The following is a 13,534-nucleotide window of genomic DNA, read 5'->3' as shown; positions in this document are numbered from 1 at the left end:
CACAACGGTAACGAGGCAACGAGTGTACTTTTACGCCCCGCAACGGCAATGGAATTGACGACAGTACTGTCGAGATCAACAATGTCAGCCTGAGTGGCCTTGATTTCCCGTGTGTCAAGGGGAGTCAAAAAACCAACGTCAGGCCGGTGGCCTTGATTTCCCATGCGAGGAGTCAGAACACAATGTCAGGCCAAGCGGCCTTGGTTTCCCGTATCTCAAGGGGAGTGGGAATCTTCAACGGCAACGGAGTCGACGACGGTACCGTCGACGCCGACACGGCGTTTCAGAGCAGGCGATGCTGTGTTCGACAGCTGTAGGGTAACGTCACAAGGGCGACCCGTGACGAGGACGCGGGTCATGCCGATAACAGTAGCTCTATGGCGTGGCAACAACAGAGCGGGTAACATCGTGTGGTTTCGATAGCGCTGTGGCAATGGTTTTTGGCTTAGGGTTGGCCTTTGATCCCTGTTTCGAGGGGAAGTCAGATTTCCTATGGCATTTGGCTCGATTCTCATATTTAAGGGGAGTCAACATGGCAGCAGCGAGGTCTTTTTCATCAAAGGAAGTTGCAATCTCACGCCAGTTGAGTGGCAACAAGGCTTAGAGCAGAGGAGAGTGTTGGGATATGCTCCCAGCGTTGCAGGGTCAGCCACCTGCTATTCAGTCGGCTTCACAGCCATTCTTCTTCTGATTGATAACCAAAGACATTCAGACCACATTCCGACACCTTCTGCTTTCACATCATCTCGAGGACCATCGCTCATTCCCCAAAGTCTCCGTCTCTGAAGGTTGCTGAGTACCTTGTATACACAAAGACTGTTTTCGCAGCACAGCTGAGTTATTCCCTGAACCTTTACCATAAATGTTGAAGCGCTACATCATTCTGTACACAATCTTTTTCCTATACGGGTTGACTTATTGGCACTCTGCAAAGAAGTAAATGCAAATAGAAATGGTCCTTGAGGTTCAGTAGACTCTGTGTTTCAGCTGATCCGGATCGAGAGGAAGATCCAATGCCTAGCGTCGGGCTGGATGGGTGGCTGGACATGATGCTGGACCCACCTAATACAGAGCTGCAGTAGTCCTTTGATCAAACGGTTCAGGCTACTGGCTGTGTGGCCTCAGAAGGGGAGTATCACTGGCTCTACAAAGGTAGAAAGGTACGGAAGAAACGGTTTCACTGGATATTTGCCATGGCTATGGGACCCCTCTGGCACTCTCTGTAGCATGATCCTGTACAAGCTAAAGGTTCTGCGCCCTTTAGAGTGGCAGAAGAAAATGGGATTTTCAAGTTACGGCCTTAGAATTCCCTGCGTCCAGGAAAATGAAGCCTATCACATTCTTGAGCCTCAATCTATGACAACCCTCCTTTACTTACAGCCCGCTGATTTGAAAAGCATTTGAGAGTAACCCCAGAGAGTTGTGGGGTAATCATTTCTTCTGTCTTGAATCTCTGAACAAGCTTAACGGCATTCACAGGTGTAGACGGACTGAATGTACTCGTCATTCACGCTGAACGATTCACTGGGTATGGCGTACCTTATGTCACATAGGAATCATGAATTTGGCACACAGCAATGAAGGCAACTAGCGTCTGCATTTGTGAGTATATAAACCGCTTCTCCCACCCGAATTATCTCTCCTTTCGACACAACCACATCAAAGTTGTTTAGCCTGCGGGGCTTGGCTAATGATGGCCTACTTTTGCAAAGACATCTAGCCTTGATGGATAATACTTGCTAAAACATCTCACCTTCGTTTAATCTCATCGCTTGACTATCTTAGTAACCTTTGGAGAGATGTCTCGTCCTGATGGATGATCGTTGTTAAGACACCTGACCTTCATTTGATTCTGGTTGCTCGATACACTTTGCTTGTCAATAATGCTTGACGGATTTGTATCCTGATTCTCGCGGCTCAAGCATGAGAGAGTTTTAGGGAAACACTATACATTGAGATATCATTATTGCTGTCGTTGCTCTAGCCTCAATAAAGCCTTACTATACCTTGTAAATACACATGAATAGATAGAGAGGTGTAATCTTACATATAAATACAAATTGGCTTCTGTCCGGGAACTCCTCCTGACATAGCCTTGCCGAGCCACTAATTTGGTCAACATTCCCACAAATTTGAAAAGTCTGCCTCATCAATTTCCATCACTTTGGCACAACCCCAGTTACCTTATTGAGTTCAGAAGATTCAGTGTCATCAAATCAACGACACCTACTCACAAAAGATGGCATCTTATGCCACGGAGGCGCCAAGTCTAGGAATTCGAACCAGTCCTAGGTGAAATTTTCCTGGCTAAGGATTCGCTGAGTGGTACCTACTCGAGTCTTCAACGGGCTTGTGTATATCCCTACCCTAGCTACTACAGCAGGTCGGCTGCAGAAGAGAGTGGACTCGTGCCTATGGAAGCTGCCAGAGTGTGAGTCTTGCTCCCATTCTTACCGTACGAGTTCTTGGAAGCTGACCTCATCAACAGCAGTCTACCTAACACTACAGCCCTGCGAGTGCGCCAAACAATGGAGTCAAGCCCAAGAACAAAGCTCTCGAGTCGATCATTTGCATACAGTCTCCACGTACAACCGGTAAAATACGCAGGCATCAAGCCATCAAATGTACGTGTTTCTTGGGCAGACGACAGCTGTCAGCCTTGTTCCATCCTGTTTCCCTTCTACATCCTTCCATGCATATTCCATCATCCTTTCATAGCTAGCCAAAATAGCATAAAATCCATCTCATCACACCACACAGCACGCGAGAGGTTAGAGCCCTCGATTGATGCTGATAATACATTAACATTCCAATTATATCAAATTTCAAAAAACACACACGTCCTTCTACCATAATAGGCAAATTAGGACAATAAGATAATAAAGGCTAATAGCCTATTATACCATATTAGAGGAGTTATAGAAATTATATAATCTAAAACTTAGAAGAAAATTAAATAAAGTCAAATAATTACAACCTAAGAAGATCTTTAAATCAACCCTTATCGATAATTAATATTTTTATACTTAAAAAGCATTTAATTAAGATCGCTGATATTAAATAATATATGATTACTATTAGATAGCTAAAATAACTTAACCCCTAAAATACTAACTAGCAATAAAAAAAAAGAAAGTATAATAAATAAGAGTTCGCTAACTTATAGATTAAAGATAATATTTATATATCTCTTAAATTAGATAATTATATTTATATCGTAAATATTTATAATATATATAATATAATTAAAGTACTCGAAGGTATATATAAATTTAAAGAATATATCTTCTATAAAGTACTATAGAGATTATTAGTTATATAAATTTAACTAATTAAAAGAAGTTACTAAGTATATTAAGATAATTAAAAGATTAAAATAAAACCGCTAAGTTAGATTATTAATATACGTAAGAGATTATAATATTCTTTCTTTATAGACTTCCCTCTTACGAATTATTTATAGAAATTATCTTAAATAGCCGAGGAAAGACGCTAACGAAAGGCTATTAAAACTAGATTTCGATTATATCGTCGAATAACCTAATTAAGAACGTCGTTAGAAATTAACTAGTATTAATAACTTCAATAATAAGACCATATTTATAAATAATAAGAATAAGGAGAATAATAACAAAACGTAATAATAATAATAATTATAAAAACCCTTAGGCCAAGTATAACGACTATAGTCGCTATTATAATAGGACTTACTGGCTATCTAACTCTAACTAGGCCCACTAAGTAAATTAAAAAGAAAAGAATCGTATTAAAAATCAAGAAAAAAAAGGCTAGCAAGCCCTACCTCATCGGATTTATTAAAAAACAAAAATAGTAAGGGCAGTCTAGAAGGCTATTACGATATTACGTAACGACGGCTAATATTTTAATAATATAGCCTTATTCCACATAACATATTCGAAGCCTATTTCGTTAAGAAATAATACCCCTCGAAAATCTTATCTTAGTCGAGACGCTAATAAAAGAATATTAAAGACTACTATCATAAGCAATACTCTACTAAAAACCTTATTAAGAATAATAAAACGAGAACGAAGAATATATACTTATACTGCAAACGTCTACTATATCGAAGATTTATTTATAAATCTACTCTCTCTAGACACATCTAATATAACGACTTTACTTATATCAAAAGAGATTATTTAAGAATCTATAATAATAATAATATTATTATTTTTAAGAGAGAACTAATAGATATATTTTATAAGCTAAAACTTATATTATTTAAAGCTATAATAATTAAAGAGATTACTATAATCGCGGTTATTAAAAAACTAATTATCGAAAGATAATAGCTATTAAATAATATTAAATATTAAGTTATCTAAATTTCAATAATATTATTAAACTATCAATTATAATAGAGAAAAAAAAATTAAGATAATATTAAAAGATAATTTTATAAGTTATATATTTATAAAAAAAGAGAAGATCTAGATTATAAATTAATAATTAAGATAGAAAATGCTTTTAATAGTATTTATATAGATCTCTTTAATAGCGAATTAATATTATCTCGCTTTAAAGGAGACTACTACTATTACTCTATAAAGATTAATTAAAAGACTTAATTTCGATAGATAGACTCTAAAAATTAAGAACTAGATATTTAAGTTATTATAGAACTTTATTACTATAATTAAAACGTAATTCTATATTACTTCAAGTATATTTATTTTAATAACGATAATAAGTATAATAACGAGAAAACTCGAGATTAGCTAGTCTTTTAAGATATATAATAAGAGTTAATTATATCTAATTTATCTAAATAGAATAGCATTAATAAGCGTATTAATAGTATTCTTATTTAGAAGGCAAACTTAGTTAATAGCTATAGATCTATTATTAAATCTATAAATTAAGATAATTAGAATAGCTATCTAAATATAAATACTTATTTACGATCTCATTAATAAAGGTAGTTATAATATCATATAAGGCCCTTATTAAAAAGAACTAAATAAGTTTATCTAAGACTATTTAAGATAATAGTTTACGTCTATAACTATAAATATAAAAAAAAAAAAAAATTAAATAAGAGTTTCAATGTATCTTACTTAACTATAAGGAATTTAATTAATATCGATTATAAGATTAAAATAAATCCATCTAATATAACGATAGAATCTTATAAAAACCTCTTTAGACTCATTACGCCTTTTAATAATATTAAAAATAAGCTAAATAAGAATTAGAGAAAAGAACGTTAAAATACTATTATCGTTGTTAAAAGAATTTTGCTATTCTAGAAGCTTCTTCTTTATTAGCTATAAATAGTAAGATAATAGCGAATACGTCAAAGAAGACTCTAGAATACAGTCAAAATCCGTCTAAGGCCAAAAACCCGAGGTTAGCTATATTTCGGATTTATCTAAACTAAGTAATAGAAGAGCGTTATTTTAATATATTAAACCATCTATACTGATCTATTAAGACGCTATAGCGAATTAAGAATAAATTAAAGAATTATCGTATTATTTAAGACGATAAATAGATTAACTTCGATATTCTAAAGAAGGAATTTATTAAGTTAATATAGGCTATATTACTTATAATTAGTATTAAGTCTTATACTTATAAAGAAGTAATTAATAGACTAAAGTATTTTAATAAATAATCGCTATAAGAAGAAGAAATTTATTATAGAAGAAAAGATATAAAAGTGTTAAGGAACATTATGGTTTGAATCATATATGTGTGGGTGTAAAAGATGTGATTATCTATGTGTCTGCAGGCAGATATGTGCGGTGCCAAGCCTACGCTAGTGGCCCTAGAGTATCCCCGAGGCATCTCAGACAATTGCCCACAAAAAACAGAGAAATCCAGCCCAGGCAAGAAGTATGCAGCAGAATGAGTGAGTTTCGAAAGCCGGAAAGGAATGGAGACACCAGGCCAATTAGTGGTGGAATCCCATAAGTTCTCCGCCGCAGTGAAAGCCTTCGAATAGTAAAATGGATGTTGAAGCAAGACATCGGACGGTTTCATGTCCAAATATGCATCGTCCGATGTGACCCTTGCCCGCAGAGGTCCAATTGCCATAGCCAAGTGATTTGGCTGTGACCGTCGTAGTAGATCCTTCTCTTGTATGCTCAACTCAGTGATTGTGGCCACAATGGCAGCGGAGATGATAGGCCAAATTGCAGTGATGTTCTCCTGCTGAGTGGGGTCGATGGGAATCGTAGAGACATAGACGTGGGGCTTGGAAGCTGAGCCGTGTTCTTGATGATGGGGCCTGTTGTCGCTTGGTTTCTCCGCAGTGTTCCCGCATTTGCCGTTGTAGTGACTCCTCCTCTTGTTCAACTGAGTGCCTGGCTGAGTGGCGACTGAGTGGCTTTTAGAGACCCTTGTATTGCTGGCGAGTCTTCTGATTCCGATGCTTCTTCTCTGCGTGTTGCACGTACAAATGGACACCGGTGATCGAGTAGCGTGGAAATCAAATGGATTGTCACTATCCCAGTCACAAGGACAAGACCGCAAGTGAGCACACAGTGAGATCCGGAGATGGAAAAGAGGGTCGAATTCTCGATGAAAGCCAGCACGGGCTACGCAGAGGCACTGGATATACGTGTGGCCATGACGGAATGAGGCAAGTCTTGCAGCGTAGAGTTCATTGTGATATCGACAGGCCTATGAAAGGATCGATTTGGACGGTGTCAAAAGGTACTCGAGACTGCGAGTGTGTTGGAGGACCGGCTTCAAGCGTCACACTATTAGGTGTTGATGTGGGCTTTGCGTAAACGTCTGGAATAACGCCTGTTGGTCTATGGATATAGATCTTCAGGTGTTGCTACCAATTGTTAAGGAATCATTATGGTTTAACTCATATATGTGTGGTGTAAAAGATGTTGATTATCTATGTGGTCTGCAGGCAGATATGTGCGGTGCCAAGCCTACGCTAGTGGCCCTATGAGTATCCCTGAGGCATCTCATGACAAAAAGCTAGTATTAAGACTAGTATATCGTACTATCTTTAAAAGAAGATAAGTTTATAAGAAGAAGCTAAGGGTAGATAACGAAATTCTACGCTATAAGACTAGATATATTATTAAGAGTTTTCTTTAATAAGAAGATATCGACTATAACGAAATCTTTTTAGATATTATTAAGTTAATTATATAAAAGATTCTCTTAATTCTAACTATATATTACGACTAGAAAATAAATCTAATCGACGTTATAATAATATTTCTATATATAAAATTTAAATATAAGATCTATATAAAATAGCTAGAAGGCTTTATCGAATTAGATTAAGACTAAGTCTATTTACTACTTAGAGTACTATATAGACTAAAATAGTCTAATTATAAATAATATAAGACGCTAGTAAAGTTTCTATTTAAAATTAAATTTATACACTTATAATTTAATTTATATTTATTTCTCTATTAATTATATAAAAAAATCGTCTTTCTAATCGTCTATATCGATGATATTAAAACGTTGATAATCGACTATTAATTGATTAAGCTAAGAGATTCCTATATAAATAATTCGATACCGTAGATCTCGGCCTATATATATACTATCTAGGTATAAAGATTGAGAGAAATCGTTTAGTAAGAATACTTAAAATAAGTTAATCTATATTTATTAATAAGATTCTCGTAATCTATAATATAAGAGAGTATCGTATCTCATCTATTCTAATAAAATTAAATATAAATAATTGTCTCGTCTTTATATCTAATATATATACGACTAATTTAGAGGATATTATTATATTTAAGAGTAATTTAGAGAAAATTAATTATTTAGTTATTTAGATATAGCTAAATATAGCGTTTACTATTAATAAACTAACTATATTCTCTTTTAATTTAAACTATTAATACTAATAAATATATAAAAAGATATTACGATATTTAACTAGAATTAGAATATATAAAATAATCTTTAAAATTATAAAAATAGTAATATTATAATTATTTGGCTATTTAGACGTTAATTAAGCTAATAAGATATCTATAATATAATTAATAATTAAAATAATTATAATATTAAACGATAGATCTATTAATTAAAGATTTATTAAATAGAAGACTATAGTATAATTTATATATAAGATTAAATATATAATTACTTCTAATATTACTTAGAATATAATATAAATATAATATATTCTATTAGAGCTAAAATAATAGTTAAATAAATCGTCTATAATATAGTATAATAATAAAAGAGCTATCGATTTAATAAAGAATCTTATAAATTATAAGAGGTTATGTTATATTAACGTTAGTTATTATTTTATACGCGAATTAATAGTTAATTAGACGCTAAGATATAAATATATATCTATAAAGAATATAAAGGTCGACGACCTTATTAAAGTATTAATTACTACGAAATTTAATAACTTTATAAATATAATAAGATTAGTAAATAAAGACCTAAATTAATAAACTAGAATAATATATAATTTTAATATTAAAATAGAGGTATTTAAATATTACTAGATAGGGGAGTATTAGTATATCTAGTTCCTTTATATTCTATATATACGTTCCTTCTATATCCTTTTATATATATTCCATTATTGTTTCTTTTATGTAGCTAGCCATAGATAGTAGTGCTTTATTCTCCATTAGCTACATAATGGCTGATAGCCCCACCACTGAATCTACACGCTTTCTATCATCACCACTGCTGTGCTACGCTGAGAGCTCTATGATGGTGCTGAGGTGTGAAAACAGTTCCGACTGACCTTAACATAGTGAACAAGCCAGCAACGAGCAGTAATGAGATAGAACATCTACCAAACCTCTAAGCGGCAAGCTGGTAACCTCGACGGCTCTTCCAGTCACGGAATATTTCGCGCGGATCAGAGCCGACGGCACAGGAGCGCCGTATTCGCCTTCTGCACATCAACAAAGCTTCTTCGCACCTGAATTGCGAAAGAGCCTCTCAATCACGGAATCTTAGCGTACAGAGCCGACGGCGCAAGAGCCGCATGCCTGCACATCAACAAAGCTTTTTCTGCTATCTCTGAATTACGAAACGAGCCTCTCAATCACGGAATCTTTAACGCGGATCAGAGCCGACGGCACAGGAGCGCCGCATTCGCCTTCTGCACATCAACAAAGCTTCTTCTGCTATCTCTGAATTGCGAAACGAGCCTCTCAATCACGGAATCTTAGCGCGGATCAGAGCCGACGGCACAAGAGCTCCGCATGCACCCTCTACAACTCAACAAAGCTTCTTCTGCTGTCTCTGAACTGTCAAACAAGCCTCTAAGAGTGGTCTCAGCTTTCAACAGTCTACTCACAACCATCCCCTACCCCATAACACCGGAATTCGTGCCAGATGCTGCCAAAGCCGCCTTGATGGCGGACGATGAAGGGGTACAAGAAGGGCATGACAATGGTGAAGTAGACCTAGACAAAGAGACTTGGTCAAGAGATGGAACAGGGAATTGATGGAGGTACGAGGAGAAAACGGGCATTCAGAGCATGGACATGGATGGCCAGAAGTCATGATGATGCAACCCATCGGAGAGGCTAGGAGAGTTCAAAGTACACTGAGGACATTCAAGAGGATCTTGCACCCTTTTCTCGCCCCTGAGGTGGACCAGCCTTGCTTCGAAAGCGGTTTCTAGGGCTCACTCGGCGACTGCCCACCTTATTGTTGCTTAGATGGACCATGTGTCACGAGCACCCAAAATCGTGCTGCTGGAGAAGCATAATGCACAGTAGCAGCAGTGGAGTGCCCTTGAGGAAACGATTTCCATCGGATCTGGGAGCCAAAATTCTGTCAACAACATGAGTGTCCAGGTAATGGACAGTTGCACCAGCCGTATAGGCATCAAAGAGACGTCTCTGCTCCGTAGCTGAGCTCGATGTTACTACACTGCTATGATTATTGATCTCAAAATGTTAGCATCAGTGTCCTGGTACTTGGCGGTTGTGAAATGTTGAGTTGAAGATGGCTTGGATGGACAAGGGCAGTCGATTGGCTGGGCAATCGATAACGGATAGATATCATGCACCATACGCCATTAGGTTAGATCAATCTGAGTTTGTTCTCCAGACACGATGTATCTGTCACTCTTGCGACATGAGTGCACTTGAATGGATGCTTAGAGTACAAATGTGACAAGAAATATCTCTTTTGCCCCAGTTGTCTTTACTAAAGCTGGGATGCCATGAAGTATTAGAGGCTTCTCTGCTAGATACATATATATCAAGAACTTCTTTTGGCCAACTATTATGTTTCTTCTCATCATCACAGACGTTCCTTTCTGATTCTTCCCATCTCTGAGGCTCTGTGCCTTCTGTTTATTCTTTTCGTCTCCATGTCGCATGCCTGATTCTTTCGCACTGCCCTCTTTCTCTTCCCTACGTCTCAAGAATTAGAAGCTGCTCATGAGCGAACAATGCGGAAGGAAGCAGACCTTCGCTCCTATGCTAGCCTTTTCGACTGCAACTTCATAGTTCACCCACTCTGTTTCAGCAATCCGGCTCCTGCAACGTCACATCAGCCAGTGGGAAACAATCATGCCTACTCTGAATGGACGGCTTAGTCGAAGTTGCACTCACGGCATCATTTGATGATCTTTCGAAGATTGTTTCTTCTGTTCGCTTCAGTTTTCGAAGACTTGGTCAGTGATTGCATGGTCATATGAGCTCGTGGGACTGGATCCGGGAGAGTCTGGCAGGAAAGAAGGAATACGCTCCGAGCAGACCCAATACATGCAATGGAAGAAGGCGAGACAGGTGTCACAACGGAAGGTATGAAGTACGGTCAGTCGTCGGCGGAATCGATACCAGGTCCGAGATGATAGCACAACAGGCTTTGCGGGTATATCTCAAAGATCACGACTGTAGGATTGATAGAAGTCTTTGCAAAGCTCTAGACATCCCTCTTGTTGCATCTGTTTTCATCTTCCAACTAGCCTGGGTCTTTACAACGAGGTGGCTATTCCGAAGCTGGCAATATCGATGGCCCGCCCAGGTTATGGGCAAATACCCCACTGAAAACCACCAAGGACACTGAAGGCACCGAGAGCGGGAGAATGCAGAAGGAAATGAAGACCAAGATCAAGGTATCGGGAAAGGCATGATCTCAAGCACAGCTGGAGTAGGACTGTTGACAGAGGGTTAAGACCGTCTCAACGAGTTGCATTATGATCCATTCTACTTCTATCCACTGAGTCCTTCCTGTTGGAAACTCCTTGGCACTCTCAGGGTGCTCCACATCCACTCCGTTACCAATGTGTGTCTCTTCTGGATCCATCTCGTGGCCTCGTTGTGATACAGATCAAGTACCACCCCATATCGAAGCGGAAGCAGAGATCTCGCCATGTTACCACCAGTCCAAGGATGCAAAGAATCTGGAGGAAGGAGATAATTAATGTAGTAGTATGGGCATGGGCTCCATCGCTTGGCGGAGAATTTCAATGAGCACGCCTGTGTCAGTCAGCTATATACATAAAGGAACGGAAGGCTGCGAAAGGATCCCGGAAAACCAAGGACAAGGATGGGCTTTTACCTAGAAAGACGAGCCACTTGAAAATAGCTAGCCATGACATTGGCCTTGCCCAATGATCGATTTATGGTGAAAGATGCTCGGCGGCTCCTGATGGCGGCTGGAAAGGGTCGGAGGTGCTATCTTCTATCAGCATGAGCGCATCGTGACTGCGGATATAGACCACACGTACCTGGAAGGTTATCGAATATGGATACCTAATACGAATCCGAACAAAGTTGTCGATTACCTTGCACGCTGGTGAATATGGGATCTTTGCTGTAGAGGTCTTGGCAAACCAGCGTTTTAGGTGTTTATCCGTCACCACATTACGCCCTACTGCAGCTACCTAGGACTCCTAAATCGCCGCCATCACCCTCTTTTGCTGTCAAAGCAAAGCTTGAACTTGCTACGATTTCTCCCCGGCCGCAGTTTTCGAAATCTTGCGTAATCTCTGTATGAGATGGCAGGAACGGCACTATTTGAAGATGGGGTGTCGAAACCGTTTCTACGCCGGATCACAACCTCATCTGCACGCAGAAAAATCAACAAGAAGACTCGCCTCCACATAAGTGAGACCTCTTCATTCTGTAAGAGTGCTCATGTTGACGTCTACCAGTCTTTTCTTAACAACCTGGAACCTCTTCCCTCCTGAGATAAAGCAGATGGCCTCCCCTCGGAAGATCTATATCTTGCATCATGGTGCTAAAGACTTCGATTCGCCTCCTTCTTAAATCTCATTCTCATTAGTCATCGCTTCTCCAAAGGTACAGCTCTCGCCTACCAAAAGGCATTTTCGCCACCTGCATGTGACAGAAAGACTCTTACAAAGGGGACGGGAAGGCATCGCATGATGGGCACGGGTCGAAGCACTGAATGAAAACAACCTCCGAAATTCCTCTTCAGACTATATTGGTTGTCTCTGCAAATAAACGATCAAATCATGCCCCTTTCTACGTCTACCTCAAAGAGCGTTGGAGTATTTCAGACCTCTTCGAATCACTCCTTGATGATTGCAACAATCATGGTCAGGCAGCGGAGACTACGACCACAATAAAAGCTACATTTCTTTGAAAGAACGGAGCGCAGCTCTTGAGGAAAGACAACCCGGAGGATTGGACTATCTTCTGGGAGGCTTTACGAAAGGCTTGGAAACGAGAGAGGAATTAATTCATGGAGGATAACTGCGAAATTGAGATGGTACTTCCTGTGGAAATGGAATAGCACGGCACGGACTTCTCGCGCCAGCGATCGTGACATCCTCAGCAACAGCTCTAGGTCTCCAGCCCTTAACCTCCTCTACGCTACATACCTCTGGCTCATCGATGTCCTCAGTTCCAACTTTCCAATCCCCCCAGCTCTCCGGCTTCATCGCCACATACCACGACATCTTTCTCTTCGGCGTCCTCGAAACAGCCCTTCACGCCATCGAGTGTCAGAAGGCTGACTTCCAAGCTCGACCCAATTCGTCGCCTCTCGCCTCTGCAAGGCCATCGGTGGTACCATACCGGCACGATTCGGTGGCTGTTCACGTGCCTGCTTCGGAGCATGTACCTACACTTGAGGCGTCTACGGCGGGGAAGATGAAGAGGACCGCGAGTTCCCTTGCGTTGCCAACGTGGCGTATCTCGGTCTTCCGGTTACAAGGGCTTTTTGGCGCAACGAGGGGATCTAGCGTGAGATGAGGAGGTTCACGAGGGCAGGTGCGTGGGCGGAGTTGGGATTTGGTGGTTTGAAGGGGGAAAGGGGAGATGTGGTGGGCTAGCAGGAGGCAGGAGGTTTCATGTTCTTGAGGACCGGGGTAGATAGAGGAAACTTTGCATGATTAAAAAGTGTCTTCGTTCAACAACTATCTCCTTCCTTATATCTCCATCAATGCTATCTCTGAAGAAACCCAGAATACTAACGTACGTCCTCAATACCGCAGCGCTTCTAGAACAGTTGATACTGTACTTCACCCAAAAACCTCTCCTCCGACTGCACCTCAATGAGTGCCCTCCAATGCTAACCAAGTCCATATCCCATCCATATCCCGCCTCTAATC

The sequence above is a fragment of the Letharia lupina genome (genome assembly GCF_014066315.1).
Source record: "Letharia lupina isolate WasteWater1 chromosome Unknown contig_20, whole genome shotgun sequence".
Classification (NCBI taxonomy): domain Eukaryota; kingdom Fungi; phylum Ascomycota; class Lecanoromycetes; order Lecanorales; family Parmeliaceae; genus Letharia; species Letharia lupina.
The sequence above is the reverse complement of the archived record's forward strand: the minus strand, read 5'-3'. Positions refer to the sequence as shown.